Source organism: Medicago sativa, chromosome 8 (assembly GCF_051527215.1).
Source record: "Medicago sativa cultivar Bolivia chromosome 8, Bolivia_mono, whole genome shotgun sequence".
Lineage (NCBI taxonomy): Eukaryota > Viridiplantae > Streptophyta > Magnoliopsida > Fabales > Fabaceae > Medicago > Medicago sativa.
Genome location: NC_140756.1, coordinates 31,549,914 through 31,572,034, shown reverse-complemented (window position 1 = coordinate 31,572,034; position 22,121 = coordinate 31,549,914). Strand labels below are relative to the sequence as shown.

General features: G+C 31.2%; 1 long non-coding RNA gene across 2 annotated transcripts; it reads right to left on the bottom strand.

Annotated features, from left to right (window-relative positions):
* Positions 1-1,095: 1,095 nt before the first annotated feature.
* Positions 1,096-5,431, bottom strand: LOC146898423 (uncharacterized). Of its 2 annotated transcripts, none has more exons than XR_015022823.1 (7): positions 5,130-5,431; positions 4,985-5,061; positions 4,791-4,872; positions 3,996-4,150; positions 3,825-3,882; positions 2,997-3,142; positions 1,096-2,891 (listed from the first exon to the last, which is right to left on the bottom strand). It is a non-coding gene; the product is annotated as an uncharacterized LOC146898423 (long non-coding RNA). The 2 variants fall into 2 exon arrangements; XR_015022822.1 differs by having other exon boundaries at positions 4,985-5,053; positions 5,130-5,428.
* Between the last annotated feature and the right edge of the window lie 16,690 nt (positions 5,432-22,121).

Here is a 22,121-nt window from a genome sequence, read left to right as displayed (position 1 = left end):
AGAATTAAAAACAACAATTAAGGTAGCAGCTTAACAGAGATTGTCGTGCAACAAAGACATGATTACATGTACATTGACTTGAAATGTGGATCACATGTGTAGACATTTTTATGAGATGGAGAAGATATTAACGCTCTTTATAATTTTAATATGACATGTGTACTTTTGATTCATCGTCACTCGCATCAATCTTTTATAGTTTTTCTTCGTATGAAACAATCAAACGTCTCAAATAACCAAAATAAATTGATTTGATACACTAAAAAAATTGAACGAAAAATAAGAGAAATTGATCAAAGTAAGAAACTAAATCTGTGTTGATATGCGAATGCAATTAATGATATTAAGAAGAAAAAAAATAACATGTGTCTTATGATCCATTTTTTTTTTAAATCACATTAATGGTAAGATGAAGGAGAATAAGATTATTGTGGGAGTGTCGTTTGTAACAATTAAACTTACACTATAAATCCTTCAAAAAAAATTAAACTTACACTATAAAAAATAAAGAGTATAATTAAGCTTAAGAAATTGGTGTGTCGTTTAAAAATGTGTACAATTTCCCTATAAATATTTTATTTAATATGAATTATTATAAATAAAAATATGAACTTTTATTTTAGAGGAAAAAATATTTTATTTTTAGAGGAAATAAAAATATGAACTTTTATTTTACAGGAAAAAATATTTTATTTAATGTGTAGTGAATTTTTTGTTCAAGTTTATAGTAATAATCCCTAAAAAAAATTTATAGTAATAAGTATGTGTCTTTTTTTTGGTCAAGTAACCTAGTGGCCAGAAAAATTCACCTTTAAGATGAACTAGATCGCGCTCCCGTGCTTCGCACGGGTCAATGATGAACACAATAAATTAAAAGCTTAAACCTGAAAATATTGTCATTTTTTCTAACTAAAGTTAAAGTCTACCGTGTAGCCTTTATGTAAAGTGCATAGAACAATGCACATATTTATGTATAGATGTAGCTTTTATGTATAGGATGACAACGAAAACATTGTTTTCTTATCTTAGATGTAGCCTTTATGTATACTAAATAGCTGCATTACAAAAACTAATAGTTTTGACGATATTTGAAAGTTTTGAAAACAAATGTGTAGAATATAATACATCTATTAACATCAAATTGCAAGGCTGAAGCCTCATGTTTGCATTCTAATTCCTCAAAAATCAAGAAAAAAAGAATGAAGGCACTAATTAAAAATGACATGGATTAAAAAGTGGGTTCTTTTTCGGACAGTAGATAATAGATATAGAACTTTTGAGCAGCAGCTTGCTTTCAAGGTTTCTTACGATAAAACTTGAACTCGTTCTCCCTTCCATAGACATGCTTTTGGATCTGAAAGAATATATATAGAAAGATTTGTCAAAATGTAATCATATATAACAGAGGAAAATTCTTTTATATTATAACATGATGGTTTGAAATAAATAATTAACAATTTACTCCATCATAGTGAATTTTGATGAGATGAATTTATACATCATAATCAATATATCATAATCAATATAGAGATAAAACTCTAGTTCTTATCATAAAGATTACAGTGAAGTGGTGCAGCTAGTATCTCACATAACCATATCAACATGTTTTCTTGCATCCCTTGATCTTAAAAACAACGCCTATAACTCATTCTTTCAAGGTAAAGAGATTAACATTTGGTATAGATTCTACACTTGAACATGTAGAATGTAGAAATCACATAAAATTACACTAACGGCCCTAACGGAGTACAATTACATTTAGCAAAACTAATCACAACATTTATGAGTAATTTAATCAAAATTTTAATGCAAAAATAACATGTATTGTCAACTTTGACATATTATAAATCTAATTTGACCAAATCATATTTAACCACTCGTGTCTCAAACTACCAAACTTTGCTTAAAAACTCAAACTATTTAATATAGACGTAAACTAATTGTTATTAAGAATTTGATAATATAGAAATGATGCAAAAAAAAGTATTTTTAGAGCCTTTTTAATGTTACTATGTTAAAAGACATATTGCCTTTACTTTTTACTCTTTTGAATCTGAAAGACATATTAACTTCAAATAATGATGTGCACTCCCTGAGTTAAAACAAATGTTAATTCACTATACTTGACATAGTTTCAAATTGGAATTGGTAAGTTCCATTTGGATGTTGAACTGCGCAAATCAATGAATTTGGAAACTAATTAATTTCAAGCATTCTCTAAATGCAGATCAAAACTTCAGGTTTTCATTACTTTAACTATTGTAAAATATAGTTCAAGAAAACATAGGTAATCTATAGCTGCAAAAATAGTTCCGAAATAGCTTCAAAAATAGTTTAAGAATGAGATTGATTAGTTTCCTAATTTGCTATGTAGCTTTTTCTACTTTAGTTCCATGTCATTAAAAGCATAAGACACGCCTTTATATCCATATTGCAGCATGTTTTTTTTTTTTTTTAGGTGTTGTTGCAGCATGTTGTTATGTGTAAAACTACTGTTATCTGAAAAATCTAATTAGGAAAATTTCTTAAAATAAATCCATGCTCAAGCAGTCAAACACATAATTCAAAAAAAAAAATTACTGGAATTCCTTGCCCAAAACAGTCATAGCTAAACTAAACACATCTCAGCCATGATAGTCCTAGAACTTCCTGCCTAAATATGTACCGAACTATATATAGTTCACATTAAAACAATTAAACATTACTTTCAAACACATCTCAGCCACGAAAGTAAAGTAATGAATTTGTAATTAATTAGCTACCTGCACGACATGTCATTTTTTAGAGCTTTAAACTCAGTAGCAACCCATTTAGGGAGAGGATCATCGTCGCAGGCTTCAACATGGGGATGCCAAGTTTGGTGATTCAACTGTTATGCGCGAGGTTTCAACCTACGTAACCCAAAATAATACTTAAACACACATTGTTACGCACAATAATTGTATATGAAAACATATAGAGGGTGAGAGAGAGAAGGGACAGTGAGAGAGGCTTACAAAGGTGAGAAAGAACATTGCTGCGATTGATTCTAAAACACACAGTTTGGCCAGGTCTTCGAACACCAGGTTTGATATTGGCGCCTTCTGAAAATCTCTGAGGAACACATAGATGCTTCCAATCAAGCAAGCAGTCCCACCTATTCCTACAATCATCGATCAACATAACCTTAGTCAAATTCTTCACAAAAAATCATCATACTTTACCATCTGAAAGGAAATTTATATAATAAAACAAAAAAAGGGTTAGGCAAAGAAAAAGCACATGTTATCAAACCCAATTTGAGAAAACATATATAGAATAAAAATGACATAGGTATTTCTCTCGAATGTATCTATGAGAGCCAAAATATCTTCAAAAACATCCTGTTATAGTTTTTCTCTCTTCTATAAGTTACATTATAATGAATGCCAAAAATGTGAATGAAACTATACCCTTCGTTAATAATCATCACAACTTTAGAACACCGACCCTTTGTTGAGATAGATAAAGATGCTATAAATAAAAAAAACCACACATTCAGATCGTGCATGTCATAATTAAAGTTAACTTTATGCCTAGCAGATTTGACATCAACGTTTCTTTCATGAAAGAATCTTAAGTCAAAAGTGCAGCACAATAATTAACTTAATATCAAGCCAAACAACTTAAAGAAAAGTTGAATTGATAGTTAAATCTATTCTAACTAAAATAATAATTTTAATGATGAAGAGCAAGCTAATACTGAAAGATGATAGCATATACATAAAAATGCAAATTATTTCCCCTTGCCAAATGCCTAAAACGAAAGATGCACTACTTTCCAACATATAAGTATATAATGCCACCTTCAGTGCAGCATCATTGAGTTGAAGCTTTTCAAGTGCATCTCGTAGCTTGGGAAATCTGGTAACAGAACCAAAAAAATTGATTAACTCCAGCAACATTAGCGATTAACAATACAATACAATTCTTTTGTTCAACAAAGAGAAAAAAAAATGCAAATAAGAAATCAATACCGGCCAGCATCAATAGGAAACAGGCCACATAACACCATAGGAGTGGCTTCTTCATATCCAGGGAGTGAATTGTCTGCCTTTCTAAAATGGTGAGTGATCGTGTCACCCACTCTGGCATCAGCTACTTTTCTTATTGATGCAGATAGATAGCCCACCTATTCAAGCACAACACGAGATATCAATGTTCATAATGAATTAAAATTTCTTCTTTATCTTTCTTTACAAAATTAACAGCAAGAAAAGAACAAACTCAACACTTCATAAAATTGTCAAGCCATAAAAACATGCATAGACAAACACAAACATGTTCAGGACGAGAAACAATACATCAGTCACATATATTATCTCATCATATTTGTTATGTCAACTTAAAAGTCGTTTATTTGTTATCTACTTTCATGTTTCACATCAGAAGAGCAATGGAAATGAGGAGGGGGGATTGGAGAAACGAAAGTACTAAACAATATGGAAACAAAATCCTTCACATATCTACCTAATTCGCAAATCAATTTTTCCTAAATAGCAGAAGAAGACAACTAATTTATGATATTCAATTTTCCATTGTTTTTACTCATTCATCCATTTCATTTTGTATCGGACACAAACTTCTCACAGCTAATTATCTATGACTAAAAATCCCTTAATTGGAACACTGTCCTTCAATTGTTTATAATTAGAACAAAATTCTTCAATTGGAAGCTCATCCATTCAATTTTCTCGTGTCTGATAGAAAGGAGTTTATTATAATCAATGTTACTACACAACAATCAAAGAGTTAAATTCTTTAAATCTTACATTCCTTCCTTGAATCTTCAATCCGGTTCATGGTAGCCACTCACTCTTGCCACCACCTGATCCATTCCTTGAATATTACAACCTGCGCAATCAAATTTAGAGAGAGAGAGAGAGAGAGAGAGAGAGAGAGAGAGAGGGAGTTTGGGTTTGAGAAGGAAAAATTGAAAATGGGTTGAGAGAAGAGGAAGAAGAACCTGATCTTCACACTTTCACTGGATTTCTTTCACAAGATTACGAATTGGGACGATCTGAATAGAAGAAACCTAGAAAACTGAGATGGAATGAGAATTAAAGAGAGGATTAAGGAATTAGTAAGAATTGAAAAAAATGATTACCCACATGAGAAGATAGAGGATTGGATGAAGAAGAGGACGAGGGAGGAGAATGCTTGCCTTGTCTCATTGAGAGAGAGAGAGAGAGAAAGGAAACTGGTTATGAGAAGAGAAAGAGAAATATACTGATATGGGAGCAATTTGTCACGGGAGAGAGAGAAGAAAAGAAGAAGCTTTGGAACAATTTGTCAATTCTGGAGTGTGAACCGTCCAGCTCTTGTGCAGTGTGCACCGGCCACAACCAAGAATCAACCTCTCTTGCACAAAGCTAAAACCAAACCTTTTGACTTAAAGTCTAGTTTTCTTTGAATTGATGTCTGCTTCTTTTTCCCATTGTGCACTTAAATAGATGAAAATGGAACCACATGGAAGACTTATGATTCATGTTAGGTCTGATGGAGATGTGAACACAAGAAATTTCATTGAAGGATTCAATTTGTCAATAGATGTATGGATCAGTACAAAAAACATTCAGAAGGGCAAGGATGTAAAATCGATTTGAAAATTGGAACCCTAGATTTTTCCCGCCTAGAGAGATTGCAGTACAAATTGGTTGAATTTGCATAAGGAATGGCTAGGGCAAATAAGCAGAACTTTGCTTCTTTTATAATATTAAGATAAGTGGGGTGTCAGGATTCGAACCTAGCCCCTGCACAAATTGTGCATTATCCCATAACAAATGAGCTAAGCTCATGGGGACAATAAGTATTTGTCTTAATTGAGTTTATTATTGATTTTGAATGTGGTCGATTATTACACATTTATAGCAACATTGAAAACAAAATCATTAAGAGGAGATGGTGCACCGATAAATATGGAATGTTTGATCGAAAAAATAGCATTAGATGCTCAAAATTTAAAACTCTTTTACTTCACAGCAACATTATACACACATATCAATCAAAACAAAAATGACTAAAACAAATGATTCACATCAAAATAAATAGCACCAACTATCTGTAGAAGACATTTTTCTATTATTTAGACATTAAGGCATCCATCAGAACCATATCCTGTGAGAAAGGAGGTGTGTCATATTGCAATATGATTAGTTTAAAAAAATGACATTGACACATGTCAATGTAATATTGGAGGAATATTTACAAATGACATGAATTAATTTTAATAACTTTTTTATTATTTATGTCAATGCATCAATACAAATCGGTTAAGGAGATAAGCATTATGTACTCATTTTTTTTGTTTTTCCGTAAAATTCTATTCATTTTTTCGATTGAAATCATGGTAAATCATTACTCCGAATTTTAGCACATGAAACTAATTTCATATGTAAACTTTTGATTGAAATCCTGGTGCATTAAATTCTCCATAGAGATAACATTTTCTGTTAACTCACCAAATTATGATTGTTGTTTCTATTATAAATTTTTTTATATTTATTGTGTACATAAAAGAAAACATTGGTGCATTAAACACTCCTCTCAAATTCTGACTTTTTGCACAGAACATTTTCGGTTAACTCACCAAATTGTGTTTTTTTCTTCCCATTATAAACTCTTTCATATCTTGTGTGTACAGCAGAATAGTGATGCTACTGAGTTTGGAAATATCATTAATAATTGTAAAACTCTCCTTAGTAATTTCTATGAAAACTCAAGTGTTGAGTTTGTGCGGAGACAAGCAAACGAGGTCGCTCATAATTTAGCTAAAGCGGCCTTGTTGTCAGCTAGTTCCCAATTATTGGTAACAATACCACATTGTATTGAACACATATTGATAAATGAAATGCAATAAGTTTATTCCTCTCAAAAAAAAATATCTTGTGTGTACATCAACATTAAATGAGCATTTCACTATTAAGTTGCCACGTGTACTTTTTAAAAAAAAATAGGGGAAATATTTATAACTAGTTTGGAAACCCGTGCCAAGCACGGGCTAGAATTACGACTATTTTTTTTATATAAAATCTAATTAAATAGCAAATTCATTATTTTATACACAATATATAAATAGAACGCATTGTTCTCGTATTTTCGATTGCTTATATATACAAATATCAACGCGTATATAGTTATTTGGATTTTCGTATCGTTAAACAGAAATGATTTAATGGATGCAACGTCGAAATATTAGTATTTAATGCCGGAATATTTGACATGGATGGCTAAAATTTATTACGGAGACATGAGTCTTTTTTTTTTATGTTCTGCATATAACTGGGGGTGTTGGAGTCTCGAGGCCTACCGCTGCATATACAATTAATTGGCCCTACCCAACGAATCGTTTCTATCAGATGCCCTTATATATAGTTTCTTTCAAATTCCATGATTTCTATAGCGGATACCCTTATATATACAAAGTTAATATCGTGCATACACTTGATTCGTCTTAACATCCAACACGAATTTGTAATTATTCAATCGTGTAACAAATAAGTATAAAAAACAACGACATCGCATTTTTCAACTAAGCATATTATAAAAACACAACAAAAAAGGCTTGAAAAAGGACTACAAAATTGTCATGTGCATGCACATAGACATAGGCGATCCAAAGAACAAAGAAAAAAAAAGATGGATATATAGCAGATTGTATAAAAAATGAAGCAGAGTATATAGTTGATAATATGGTCACTGAAAGAGTACGGCTTACATTAGAAAAAATGAGAATGATCAGAAGGATACTGATATTAAAAATAAAATTAAATTGAGTATGAGAATATTGAAGTTGCTCTACCAGATAATAGAAAAACCGAAGTCTCAGTAGATAAACACCTTAATGTATCAGGCAAATTTTGAAGTCGAAGAGAAGGCATTGCACCTATTGCAATTGGTCAATGATATTTGAATGCCATAGAAATTCCATTAACATCAGCCTGTGTACATCTGAATGACATCACCTCACCTAAAGCAGACAGCACCTGAAGGTACATGAGACCAAACATATTGTCAAAAATGATCAAAAATATTACTCCATGTAACATATTAGTCCCTATAACAAATTGATCACTCGGCCTGTTCTTTGCACAACAATAATATCATTGGATTTTATACAATGAAATAAGAAGTGTGATCTTAATTGTTAGTTCCAGAATTGTAGTTTATCTACATGACCAATCCATTACTCTTTCTTTATGCAACTATTAGAATGGTTGCAAGTAGAAACAACCAATTCATATCCAAATAAAAAATATATATTACAACGAAGTTTAAAAGAGAAAAAAAACGCAAACCCACCAGCATCATCAAGAACGACAGGTTAAACATTCCAAAAAACATCATGGTACACAACATTAGTGGTCTCAGTACACACGCGATTTTCTTCATCCAGTATAAGCATTTTCAATCCCTTTTTGGAAGTGACTCTCGACACAGCGACATACAACTGTCCATGAGTAAAAACTGGTTTGGAAAGATAGATTTCAACATGAGACAACGACTAACCCTTACTTTTATTTATTGTCATTGCAAAACACACAGCCAACAGGAACTGTCTCGTAGTAAATTTGAAAGGCAATTCAAGATCACCTGGAACTAAGTTCAGTATTGGAATAATTACTTTTTCACAGCATTTTTTTGGTAATAACAGTTACACCGATAAATTTCTTCCCAAGATTGTCTACAATCAACCTAGTTACAATGCACAATTCAGTTGCTTGGTCAATGTTCCTCATCAATATAACTCGACATCCAACTTTAAATCTCAACTTGTGGTTTGGAATACCAAAAAACTTGATATTGTTTAAGAATTTGGTGGTAAACCATTCGCTTTGTACCTCACTATTCTCGTCTGATTTGCAAACCGAATCAGAACTGGTATATTCCTTTTTATCTCCTGAAACCAATGATAGAAGAAATTTTTTTATGTGATCAACTGCGTCCAGCGTGGGAGCAAGTATCCCCCGCGCTTGGAAAAAAATCCGAGATCTTCATGTTTTGCGAAAAAATTCGGATATACAAAATCAACCAGAGAACGCAACAAATCAGAGGAATCTTTTATCAACAACTCATCAGGAATGGGTACGTTAATTTATCCACTCTCGTTGGTGGATCCTATTCCATCTCCAATTGAAAGCATCCAATCGACAAACTTTCTTATCTCATCTTGCTCGACACGAACGGTTGAAGCACGTAAACGCATATTTGTTGTAAGTGTGATAACCTTACAGTGACTCCACAACTTTGATGAGTTGATGGATGAAGCAAGTATGTCTTTTCTGCATCATTTTCTTATCACTGGCAAAATTTGTCTGAAATCACCGTCCAAAACCACAGAAAGACGCCCAAATGGTTTGTCTGTATTATCGACACCATCATAAGATATTATATCGCGCATGGTTCGGTCAAACGCCTGAAAACAATAACGATGCATTATCAAGTGTCAAACGCCCCAAATGGACACCCGTGTCAAGCAGGGGCTAGAATTTCGTCATATTTGAGGGAGAAAATGCTCTGATGTATCAAGTGTCGAATAAAGTTCAATATTGAATAAAAAAATGGAGGTTAAACAACAAATAAATTAATAAAACTCATATTTTAGTCTTCAATTTTTCGAAGAAGATGCGGTATTGTTCTCACTTGTGTGGTTTCTCTTTCTATAATGTGTTGAATCACATCAATGTTGACTCCCCTATAAAGCCCAGAGGTGGTATCATATCTCGGTTCAACATAGTGGACGGCGGATGGAGTGCTTCTTGGTGGTCTATCACAGACACGGAGAGTCTATTAATGGAGATATGTTAATCTGTCAATTATGAGTTAAAATTTGACATTGGATGCAAGAGTAAACGTTGAGAAACATATGAGGGAGATTATCCATATACCTAATGCTTTAGGACTTTGGGTGAAGAAGTGATATGGATCTCACTTGTGTTGTTGCTCTTTGACTAATATGATGATACAACCCAATGTAGGTTCCAATGGAAGTCATAACATTATAATGATTTGTTTTGTTAGTTTTTGGGTGTCATTTGTTTAATTTTTATCTTAAATTTTAGTTTCAGGATGTCATTCGCTTTCAAGCAATTTTTTATTCAACCTCTATTATTTTAAATTCCTTCACTTTTGGTCTTTGGTATGATTTGATAAAGGAAAAATGTAGATGTGTTCTGCTACGTTGACAAAATACATGTTTATTAGAAATTTTAAATTGATGCGACATTTTTAATGAATATATTATTTTGGTAGCATAATTACCCAGTAATTTCCAATTCCTTAAATAAATTCATAAAATTACCAACAATTGAATCTCTTAATTATATTGTCATAGATAAAACACACTCTCCTTAGTTTACTTCTTATCATTCCTCCCTTGTTCAAATTTCTTTTTCTTCTTTCTTTTTCTTATTTACTTTCTATCTCCACATTAAAGAAAGGAACAAAGACACCCCTCTATGAAATAGCCACCAACTCACATTTTTTTACCATGATGTTCCTCTTATCTTATTTTGCTATCTCACCATATCATAGACACAAAGAATCTCACACTTAAGGGAGGGATGGTAATGTGTCATTTGTAAGTAAAACTTCTACATTGAATGCAAGAGTATATATTGAGCAACAAATAAGTTAAATGACAAATATACCTAATGTCTCAAGGTTTTGGATGAAGATGTGGTGTTAATCTCACTTATGGGGTTTCTCTTAGCCAAATGTGATGATCCAAGTCATTACAGGCTCCCTCAGAGCTCCATACATTATGATAAATTGTTATCTTAGTTTTTAGATGTTCTTTGCTTAATTTTTTATATTAAATAAAAGTTTTTGGATGACGCTCACTTTCATGCAATTGCTTTTATTCAACTTATGTTCTTTCAAATACATCCACTTTTGAACTTTAATCTTGTTTATGGTAGCCTTGGTCCCAATCCCAAATAAAATAAAAGAAGGTTGTGTCAGCATCTACAACAAACATAAAAAAAAAAAAAAATAATCTCTATAGACAACCCCACTTAGTGGGGAGAAGACTTGGTTGTTGTTGGTTGTTATTGTACCTTCACTTTTAGTCTTTCGTGTAATCTGACAATGAAAAATACAAATGTTTTATGTTGAGTTGGCAAAGATACATTTTAAAATGATGTGGGACTTTTTTAATTGAATCTATTTTTTTGGTAAAAACTACTCATAAATCTCCAATTTCTTCAACTAACCCATAAAATTACCAATAACTCACTCTATTCCTAACACCTCCACAGACAAAATACAAACTCTTTTTTTCCTTATCATTTCTCTCATGTTCAAATTGCTTTTTCATATTCTTTCATTTTCTAATTTCCTTTCTCTCTTTTCATTAAATATGGGAACATAAACCACCATCAATCCACCTTTTTTACCGTGTTGTGCCTATGTCACCAAATCACAAATGCATCAAGTCTCACACATAAGGGAAATATGTTAATGTGTCAATTTTGACTTAAAGTTCCATAGTTGATGCAAGAGTAAATGTTGACAAACATATAAGTGAGATGACCAATAAAGTTTCATAGTTGATGCATCAAGTCACTTTTTGTATTTTTTTCTCTTTCCTTAATGAAGTTTAATGGTTAGCAGTCATCCTGCTACCTCTTTCTGCTAAAAAAAAAGAAAAAAAAGATGACCAATATAAGAGTAGATGTTTAAGTTTTATATTAAATTTAAGGTTTAAGATGTTGTTCACTTTCATGCAATATTTTTTAAATAATCTCTAGTAATTTAAATCCCTTCACTTTTGGTTTTTGATGGATTTAATCATGGATAAACTCTTATGTGATTTGTTGAGTTAACAAAATACGTGTTTATTAGACACTTTTAAATGTTGTGCATTTTTTTTGTTAATCGAGCCTCAATTTTTGGTAAGTTAAATGTTTATTCTTTAGTATGAACATCTGCTCCAAGCATAGTCTAGTATCATTTTCATTTGTGTGGTTGATCTTTGTTCAATGGATAAATGCACACCAGTGTTGACTACCCCATAAGGTTCAACGATGGCATCATATCCCAATTTGACTATGAGGAAGCAAAAGAGGTTCCTAGTGGTAGATCCCTGAAGTGGATAGTCTCATACTTGAGGGATAGAAGTTAATGTGTCAAGTCTGAGTTAAAGTTTCATATTGGAGGTAAGAGTGTATGTTGAGCGACACATAAGTGATGTGATCTATATACCTAATGTCTTAACGTTTAGGATGAATATATGGTATCAAACTCACTTAAGTGGGTTTTCTTAGTCTAATGTAATGATCAATTTCAATGTAGCATCCCTTGAAAGTCTCAGCATTACGATGAACTGTATTTTATTTTTTATTTTTGGATGACATTTGTATATTTTATTTTTTAATTTAGTTTTTTGATGTCTTCCTCTTTCATGTGATTTTTTTTATTCAACCTCTATTATTTCAAATTCATTCAATTTTTGTCTTTGGTGGCAAATGAGAGTGGAAAATTGCAGACATGTTATGCTGAGTTGACAAAATATATGCTTATTAGACATTAAAAATAATGTGAGGCTTTTTTAATTAGATCTAATTTTTTGGTAAAATAATTACCTAAAAATCTCGTACTCCTTCGACAGACCTATAAGATTATTGGCAACTCACATTATTCCCTATACCCTTGCAAACAAAACACACAATACTAATTTTATTTCCCTTATCTTCTCTCATGTTTAAATTATTTTTTCATATTTGTTTATTTTCATTTAATTTGAAAAGAATGAACATAAACCTCCCTCCTTTAAACCACCACCAGCCCACCTTTTAGAACATGCTCTATTTGATCGCCTTAATTTTAGCTTTTGAATGTCATTGATTTTGATGCTATTTTTTTTATTCAACCTATATTATTTCAAATTTCTTCACTATTAATATGTAGTGGGATCTGACAATGGCAAAATGTAGTTGTGTTGTGCTGAATTCACAAATACATGTTTATAAGACATTTTAGGCATTAATCTCACTTGTGTGATTGCTCTTAGCCTAATATGATGATCGAGGCTCCCCATGAAGCCCCAACATTATGACTTCTTAGTGAGATTGTATATCATTTGTTAAATTCATTTATCTTAAAATCAAGTCTTTCAATGTCATTCATTTTTATGCTATTTTTTTTTCTATTTAACCTCCATTAGTTCAAATTCTTTCACATTTTGTCTTTGGTGAACGTGAAAATGGAAAGAGGCATATATATGATGTTGATTTGACGAAATACATGCTCATTAGATATTTCAAAATGATGTCGCATTTTCTAAATGAGTCTAATTTTTTTTTTGTTAAAATAATTACTCGTAAATCTCGAGTTTATTCGACAAATTCATAAAATTACCAGCAACTCACGCTATTTCCTATACTCATATCACACACTTCTTTTTTTTCCTTTTTCATTTTTCTTAGCTGTAAATTCATTTGTCATTTTGTTATATTTTCTAAGTTTATTTCCCTCTTCTCATAAAAGAAAGGAACAAAAATCTTCTTGCATGAAAACACAACTAACCCACCTTTTTTAGCATGTTGTGTCTCTCTCTGATCTTATTTGTTTATATTTTTATAGCACGAACATAAAGAGTCTCACACTAAAGGGAAAGATGTTGACGTGTCAAGTATGAGTTAAAGTTCAACATTAAATTCAAAAGTATATTTTGAGCAACATATAAGTGAGGAGACCAATATAACTAATGTCTTGTATGGTTTTGGTAGAAATAAATTCATTGTGGTTTTTGATTTTATTTAAATAACGACATTAAATGTTAAACCTCAAAAATCATTACGGCGCAAAGATCATTAAGGTGTTATTCCATTTATATTTTTCTTTATAAAATTAACCATAAATGTATTATTATTATTATTTTTATTATAAAAGACTTTTATGTGCACTATGCTACTAAAAGGGAATTGGATTATCTCCATTGAAAATTTTCTCAATTTTTATCCATTTCCAATCTACACGATTAAAATACAAACATTATTTTTTTATAATTTAATTCTCAACTTCTTTCTCGTGTTTAATTGTTGAGATTACACTGGAGAAAATTTGAGAGAATTTTCAATGTAGAGAATCCAAATCCTACTAAAAGACACGATGTACTTTAATTTTTTTAAGACAATTTTATAGAAAAAAAACTAAAATTGGAATTTGAAAAATTAATGGATTTATTGCTTAAATTTAATTTTGGGTATCATTCAACTCTTCCTTATACTCTTGTTGTTATTACATTTCTATAATTATATGACTTTTCTATGTTCTTGAGTAATCTTTTTTTTTAGAATATCAAAATTAAGGCTTTCATTTTGGATAAAAAAATTTAGGCTTTTCAATGACCAATATTGAAATTTAAATTTTTAAATTTAAACAATACATTTTCTTTAAAGATAAAAAATGTAGATGAGTTTGGTTCTCAATTGCTCACCGGGATCATAACATGTCTCATGATTCAAAAATCGTTTATACAAATACTTGAAAATTATCCATCAAAGAGGATACTCTAAAATGCCAGATGAGTGTTACATTTGTTTTTGCCAATTGTGCTACATTTTTTTCAAAGTGATGAGTACTACTCTTAAATTGATTAATTTTGATTTATTTTACGATCATGTTAATAATTAGTTTTTAATTTAGTTCATGATATATCAAAATCAATTTATTCTACATTACTTATTTTTATGAGTTTAATCAATATTGATAGCAATACAATTTGTTGTTTATCATATGTTTTAATATCCTTTTAAGGTTGTTTTCGTGGTTGCTAAGTCAAGTTTATATACTCTCAGCTTTTATACTTGCTTTTATTTAATATATTTTCTTTGCTTAAGAAAAATAATAATACAATTACATCATTAATACAAATTTCCGTCTCTAAAAAAAAAATAGTGCACATTAATGAAAAGATATACATTAATAAATGTAAATCAATCAATATCAAAATAATTTAATACCCTAATAAACAGTAATTACAATTATTTACTCTAATATAGTTAAGGCAAGGTAGTCAACGTAGTAAGTAGGTTTTATTCTGATCATGAATTTAAGTGCAAGAATCAATTGTCATATTAATGTGTGATCAATTACAATAGTAGTATTGTCTTCTATCGTCTTGTTCCTGCCCTTGCTAGATACATCCTTAAGACAATTTCCTAAAAATATAGAACAATGATTCAATTTATAACGTCATCACCTATTATAATTATAATTGACATCTATCTTACAACTGAAATGGTAGTATAGCTACTTTCATAATTATCTCTTTCAATGCCAAAGAAAAAGTTTCAATTAAAAGAATAAAGAAGCACATATGTCTTTTGTTCTCTTTGGATCTCAACTATACTTTTTTTTTCCTTTCCACAATTCAATCTTCATGAATATTGTCTATTCATGAATAATTTCTGCAAGTTAAAAAGTCAAAACAAACAAAAAAAGTTATAAAATATTCAACAACACAACTTTATACCGAAGAAGAAAAACTACATTGTATTTGTTAAAAAAAAAAAACATAATCAGAAAAGACTTTCAATAATATCAATTACCAAAACTCGTGTTTCTCTTACATATATCAAAGAAATCAAATAAGTTGTTACAATACATGGGTCATGTCCATTAATAAGAGAAATATGTAAAAAATTGACATTGTAACAAAGAGAGAAAATAGAGGTTCATAGAAGACTTTCAATAATATGAATTGTGAATAGAGAGTGGTGTGAAAAGTGTGAGAGTCAAAACGGATATTTATAGCCAAAGACATAAAGTAACCAAAATAATCAAGTGCTTGATTCATGCATACTGTAACGGAAAAAAAAAATTGTACATTAATAATCATCAATTGGTGCATTTGATCTTAGAAACAAAATCGTAGTAATTCAAACCAAATGATTTTATTTTATTGATAACTTTTTTTTTTGACAATTTTATTTTATTGATAACCATATATTTGACATCTACGTACGCGCACTATTTTTTGACCAAATATATTTTTATTTAATTTTAATGTGTAACAAAAAAAAAAAATGTGTATAAACATATTATGTACCATATCATTCCTTTCATGCTGCATAAACTATGGAAGACGTTACAAAAATTTAGAGAGTTGTCTCTTCGTATTTAAAAAGAATTGTTGTAATAAAAAAACGAAAAATAAAGGAGACGAAAACAAATAAAATTATAAACATATGAGAGAGAGAGAGAGAGAGAGAGAGAGAGAGAGAGAGAGAGAGAGAGAGAGAGAGAGAGAGAGAGAGAGAGAGGGTGTGTGCTACGATGAAGATGAAAATGATGACAGATATATTAACTATATAGAGGGGGGAAAAACCTAAGTAAAAGTTAAAAGGATGACATGTATGCTCAAATTTGATTGATTGGTAATTTTAATCATGAATCATGATTGGCTGATAATTTAAATCATGAATCATGGTCAATTTTTATTGGTTGATAATACAAAACATATTCATGATAAGGCTATTAAAATGTTTATAATTTCCATTTTGCTTTTTAATAAATTAATTGAAATAAATTAAATTTGTGTGAGTGATGCAAATGACATAAATAGAATGTGAGTAAATATATGGTGATTTGAATCTTTGATCAAGCAATTAATGAGATGAAGCAAGAAGGAGTGCCAAGTGTACTTTTCAAAAAAAAAATAAGGCAAATATTTATAATAGAGATAGAGATTTCAAGAATCACACGTTATAAAGAAGTTTTTTTTTTTTGACAAAAACACGTCATAAAGATATAATTATTTTTATTGTCAAATAAAGAATACTCTATCTATCCTTTTTTTTTTACAAGCACATTTTGAGGAAATATATATGTTTCTAAATATAATTTGCAACTTGGAGCCTCCTTCTTGTTGACCTTCTGGTGTAACATGGAGATCTGATGTTCACCGAGTGTCGCGGGGGACTGTAACGTGATCGACGAGGTCTCCCCCTCTTCTGCTACGTGTTGGGGAAGGAGTCCGTTTGGTTCGGACTGGTGGGCGCGATTGCTCCAGATCCATCAGGCGTCGGTTTTGTTCTCGATTAACGACGTCTGTCGTTGAACCGTGCAGATCAGGTTACCAATGAGTACGCCCGTCGTTGTTGCATCTTCAGGTGTCTCTGTAGGTGTTAAGGGACCCTGCAGAGGTCTTTGCTGGAGAGGAACTATCTGAGCTGGTTCCTCCCTGGGTGTATCCACAGGTGAAGGTGAGGATGTCATCCCGTCCCATTGAGGGATGCGTATCTCAATTCGTATCTGTGAATGGGCAATGTTGGCAGTCATGGTAGTTTTTGGAAAGCTTTGGTTTTTAGGGGTATAAAAACGGGGAGAGCTTATATTTTCCCACAAACAGCGCCACTGATCGTACCTGGTCAGAAGGTGACTACCGGTGCTTTGAATGAGGTGGTTGTGACGATGGTGGAATGCGTCAGAATGCTTCTTGGAGCGGATGGGGGGTGTGTACCTGCAGGCACTCTGCGCTCAAGTCAGTAGAAATCAGAGAGTGAGGGTTTCGAAGGAAGAGAGAGTTCTACCTTGGGGACTGCATTGAGTCCCCTATTTATAGAGGTGGAGGGCTGCAGAGCCGTTGTAATAGCACACCTGTCTCTAGCGGTTATGAAATTGTGGGAAGTGTAACCGCCAGAGAGTTTATTGCGGGAACGTGCAGAGAGACGTTGTGGCTCGTTTGAACCGGTCTCGCTCGCTCCGTGCACCCCCCTCGCGGAGAGGTGGTGTGTCGCAAGTAATGTTGCCAAACGTGGAGTTTGGGCTTTGGATTATATTGGGCCTAAGTAATGGGCTAGAAATCCTTTTGGCCGGTCCAAAACAGATACTATTATTAAAAAATAATAAAAAAGTGATGTGTCCATGCGAGACCCGTTTAAGACCTCATATGTGAGGGTCTCCATTGTATATGCTCTAAGAAAACAATCTCATGAGAGAGACGTTGTAACACGCAAATGTGCAGTTCCACGTCAGGATCTTGGGAAACAAACTCTCGCGAGAACTAGCATTTTTCATAAATAAATGAATAAAGTTCCAACAGGGGACAAATTTGATATTGAATTTCAAGAATCACACGTTATGAAGAAGTTTTTTATTTGTTGACAAAAACACGTCATAAAGATATAATTATTTTTATTGTCAAATAAAGAATACTCTATCTAATCTATCCTTTTTTTTTACAAGCACATTTTGAGGAAAAAAATATGTTTCTAAATATAATTTGCATTTTATATAACTAGTAGGGATGGGAATAGGTCAAGCCAGCCTACAGGGGCCTACGATCTAGCTTACAACAGGCCAGACTAGGTTTTTTTCTTGGAAAGTTGTTTTTTGACATTCATTACTTCCTAATAACACAAGTAAATTACTAAAATACCCCCGGCGGTAGTTAACTACCGTAGGGTTATAACTAAAAAAACCGGCGGCAGTTAACTGCCGCTGGGTTTTTTGGTCTTTTACGTGTGTTGCTAGGACAATTTAAACGTCCGAAAAGCAACCATCTTTTTCTTAAATAGAGAAGAACTAAGCTTTTTTATAAGCCTATTTTACTTAAAAGGGCAGACCATAGACCTTTCAAAAAGCCTCTCAGGCCTATTAGGCCGGCCTATTTAAGTAAATTTAATAATATTATTTATTATTATACTATATTTTATACTTTAAATTAAAATAAAAATTTGTTAACCTTTGCGGTGATTTAAGCTTATTAGTATACATTAATTTTTTGCATATTTAAATATTATAAACTAGAATTGAAATATGATACAATATATAGTCAAATTCCATAAAAAAAACTCATGTTGATTATCAAAAGTGGGTTTAATCTAATTGATCTATTAGTTCGCTAGTCTATGTAAACTTCAATCACATTGCTTATTTAAAGATGTTCATATGAAATAGGCTTTTAAACAGGTTAGCAGGCCGTACAAGACTTTCAGAAGGTCAGGCTCAGACCTAAAAAGTAAGCCAATGTCAGGCCGCATGTCAGGCTTAAGCCTCAAAAAAAATTGGCAGACCAGGCTTAGGCCTTGCAAAGCCTAGCTCGGCCTAGCCTATTCCCATCCCTAATGACTAGCTTGCTTTTTCTTCTAAATACACTACTAATTTTTGCTTGAAAAAAAAACTTGTAATTTAGTAGCGTTAAATGTGTGAAAAGGCAAAGTTTCCTTAAAAAAAGAAAAGTCAGAGTTAACTACTCTCTGTCTCAAAATAATTATCTCTTTACCATTTTTTTCTGTCTCATAATAATTGTCATTTTAAAATATCAATGCATTATTTATTTATTTTTTTCATTATTACACTCTTATTTATTGAATTTCATCAAACTTAACCACTACACTAACTACAATTAATAATGATACATATTTTAGTAAATGATATTGATTTTACCATTAAGTTAATACAATTAATCATTTTCATAAAAATCGTACAAATTTTTGCTAATCCATGTACATGGTTAGTTATTTTTGCTTATAAATGTGTTTGGACTGAGTGCATAAACAAAATGGTGTTTTAGATACATCTATATACAAAAGGGTTAAATAAGATTTTGGTCACTGTAAATATATGATATTTTGTTCTTAGTCTCTCTTAAATTTTTCTTCAAACAATGGTCCTTCAAATATTTTCTATCAACATTTTTTTCTTCATGTTTTTAAGTCAACTCATATGTACCTCATATCTAAATTTCAAAAGTTTAGAATTTTTTAACTCGACATGAATTAAATATGAATTTAAAGTTTTCGGTCTTAAAAGTCATATTTAATTCTTTTTTGTAAAAATATTCTAAATTTTTGTATGAGAGAATCATATGATATTCTAAACAGGTTTGCAAAAACTAATTCAAAATTATGAAGGGTACATATTTTTTTTGTTGAAGGATATGAAGGGTACATATTGATTGACTTCAACGGGGACAAAAAATACTTATAGAAAATATATAAAGTAACATTATTTGAATTTTTTTAAAGAGACAAAAATGAAATTTGATATGTTTATAGTGACTAATAACTTTTTTTTTAAGGAGTATTAACTTTTATAACCCTATATGAAATAGATACATTGTATATACTTTTCTTAATACACATGAAAACTACAAAGGTGCTAATAAAGAGAAAAGTGTGTGAGTATTAAAAAGTTATGGGTAGTGTTAACTTGTGCTCTTAAGGTACATGTTAAGAAACCTAAAAGAAGAAACATTTTTTAAAATTTTGTGCATTTAAATCATTAAAAAGTTCAATATTAAATGCAATGTACACATTCCAATAAGTTTTTTCTATATTTGAATCATTAACTTATACTTTAAAGGCACAGGTTACCATTTCTCAAAAGTTATATAGTACAAGGAATAGTCAAACTCATTACATTTAGAAACCAATAAACCCCTGAAAAGCATGTCAACCACATTACCCACGGAGAGTTAAAGAAACAAAAGATTATCCAAATAAAACCCATAACACCCGGACCCTCAAACTACAAATGTCAAATTCTTAGTTTGTTAACAACCCTAAATAATAATTTGTTGAGCACAGACATATAAATGATACGTTGTTTAATATTTTTAGAAATATATATAATTTAATTTTTCACTTCTCACCTTTATCTTTTTAAGCGTGTGTCTAAATATTGGAGTAAATCGTGTGACTATATAAGATTTACTCACGATAAACACAGAAAAAAATATACCTAAGCAAATATATATAAAAAAAGTTGTTCTACATATTAGTAAAAGATATCACTATTACAAAAAAAGGGCTTTCACATCGGAAGAAAATGACTTTTCACATCAGGTTGCACCCGACGTGAACAAAACTTATTCATGTGAATCACACCGTTTTTCTGAATTTTTTTTCTCTCTTTTTGCAATCATCTGCGGTTCGTAACAATTTTTTCATTCTCTCTTTCTCTCGTAGAGAGATGATGAAAGTGTTGTTCTGAAGTTTCTTCTCTCATCTTTCATAATCCTTCATTCTTATTTCAATCACACTTTTCATTCTTTAGTCACGCGAATCAAAATTCTTTCTCTTTCTCTCTGAAAGGTTAGTATTCTTCTTTCACTTCTTTTCTTTCATTTTTCCATTATGTTTCTGTAATAACTTTTTCTTTGATTGATTTTTTTTCTTTCATACTTTAACATTCCATTTCAGAACCAGATGGATATGCAACAACAAAGGTTCGATGAAAAAGATTATGTTCAATAAATAATGTGATAATTTATTTGTATTTATGTATATGACTATGTTTGCACTATATGTATTCATGTCTGAATCATTACTTCCACCATCGCAGAAAGTGGATAAAATATTGCACTCTATCCAAAACAGAAAGGAAAGAAATTTGTGTAGTTACGAAGGTGAATGCTGGTGATTACAAACGTGAAAGAAAACTGTTCCCTAATGTCTTGTGCGATCCCCATATGGTAGTACCTTTCCCTCGATTTTCTTTTTCGTTACACACTTTTGAAATTATCTTCTTGCTATCTAAAATCCATTTGTTGTTAGCTAGGTGTGTTACTATTTGACATGTGTTTGTGTCTGACATAATATAATACTGACACATGGTATTATGTTTAGATAATTAATTTTCTTTTTACATATTATTATCGGTGTCACTAATCAAAGGTGTGTCGATGCTTGACACATGTGTGTCCGAGACAATACCGATACATGTTATTACGTTTAAATAATTAATTTTGTCAAATTATTATCGGTATCTACATGACAATGTCGACACCTATTAAAGACGTATTGTTATTCGACATGTGTTTGTATCTGTCACATGTTAATACATTTAGATAATTAATTTTTGCAAATTATTATCTGTGTAGGAATGTCAATGTCGACTACTCTTATCAAAGGCATGTCAGTGTTCAACATTGTCCAACACAATACCGACACATGTGATTACAATTAATTTTTTCAAATTATTATCGGTGCAACACCTTTGATCAAAGACATTTCGGTGTTCAACATGTGTCCGTGTCTGAAACAATACCGACACATGTTATTAAAATTAGATTTTTTTTCTTCAAATTATATCGATGTCAACGGTGTTCGACATTAGTCTGTGTCCAACACAATACCAACACATGTTATTAT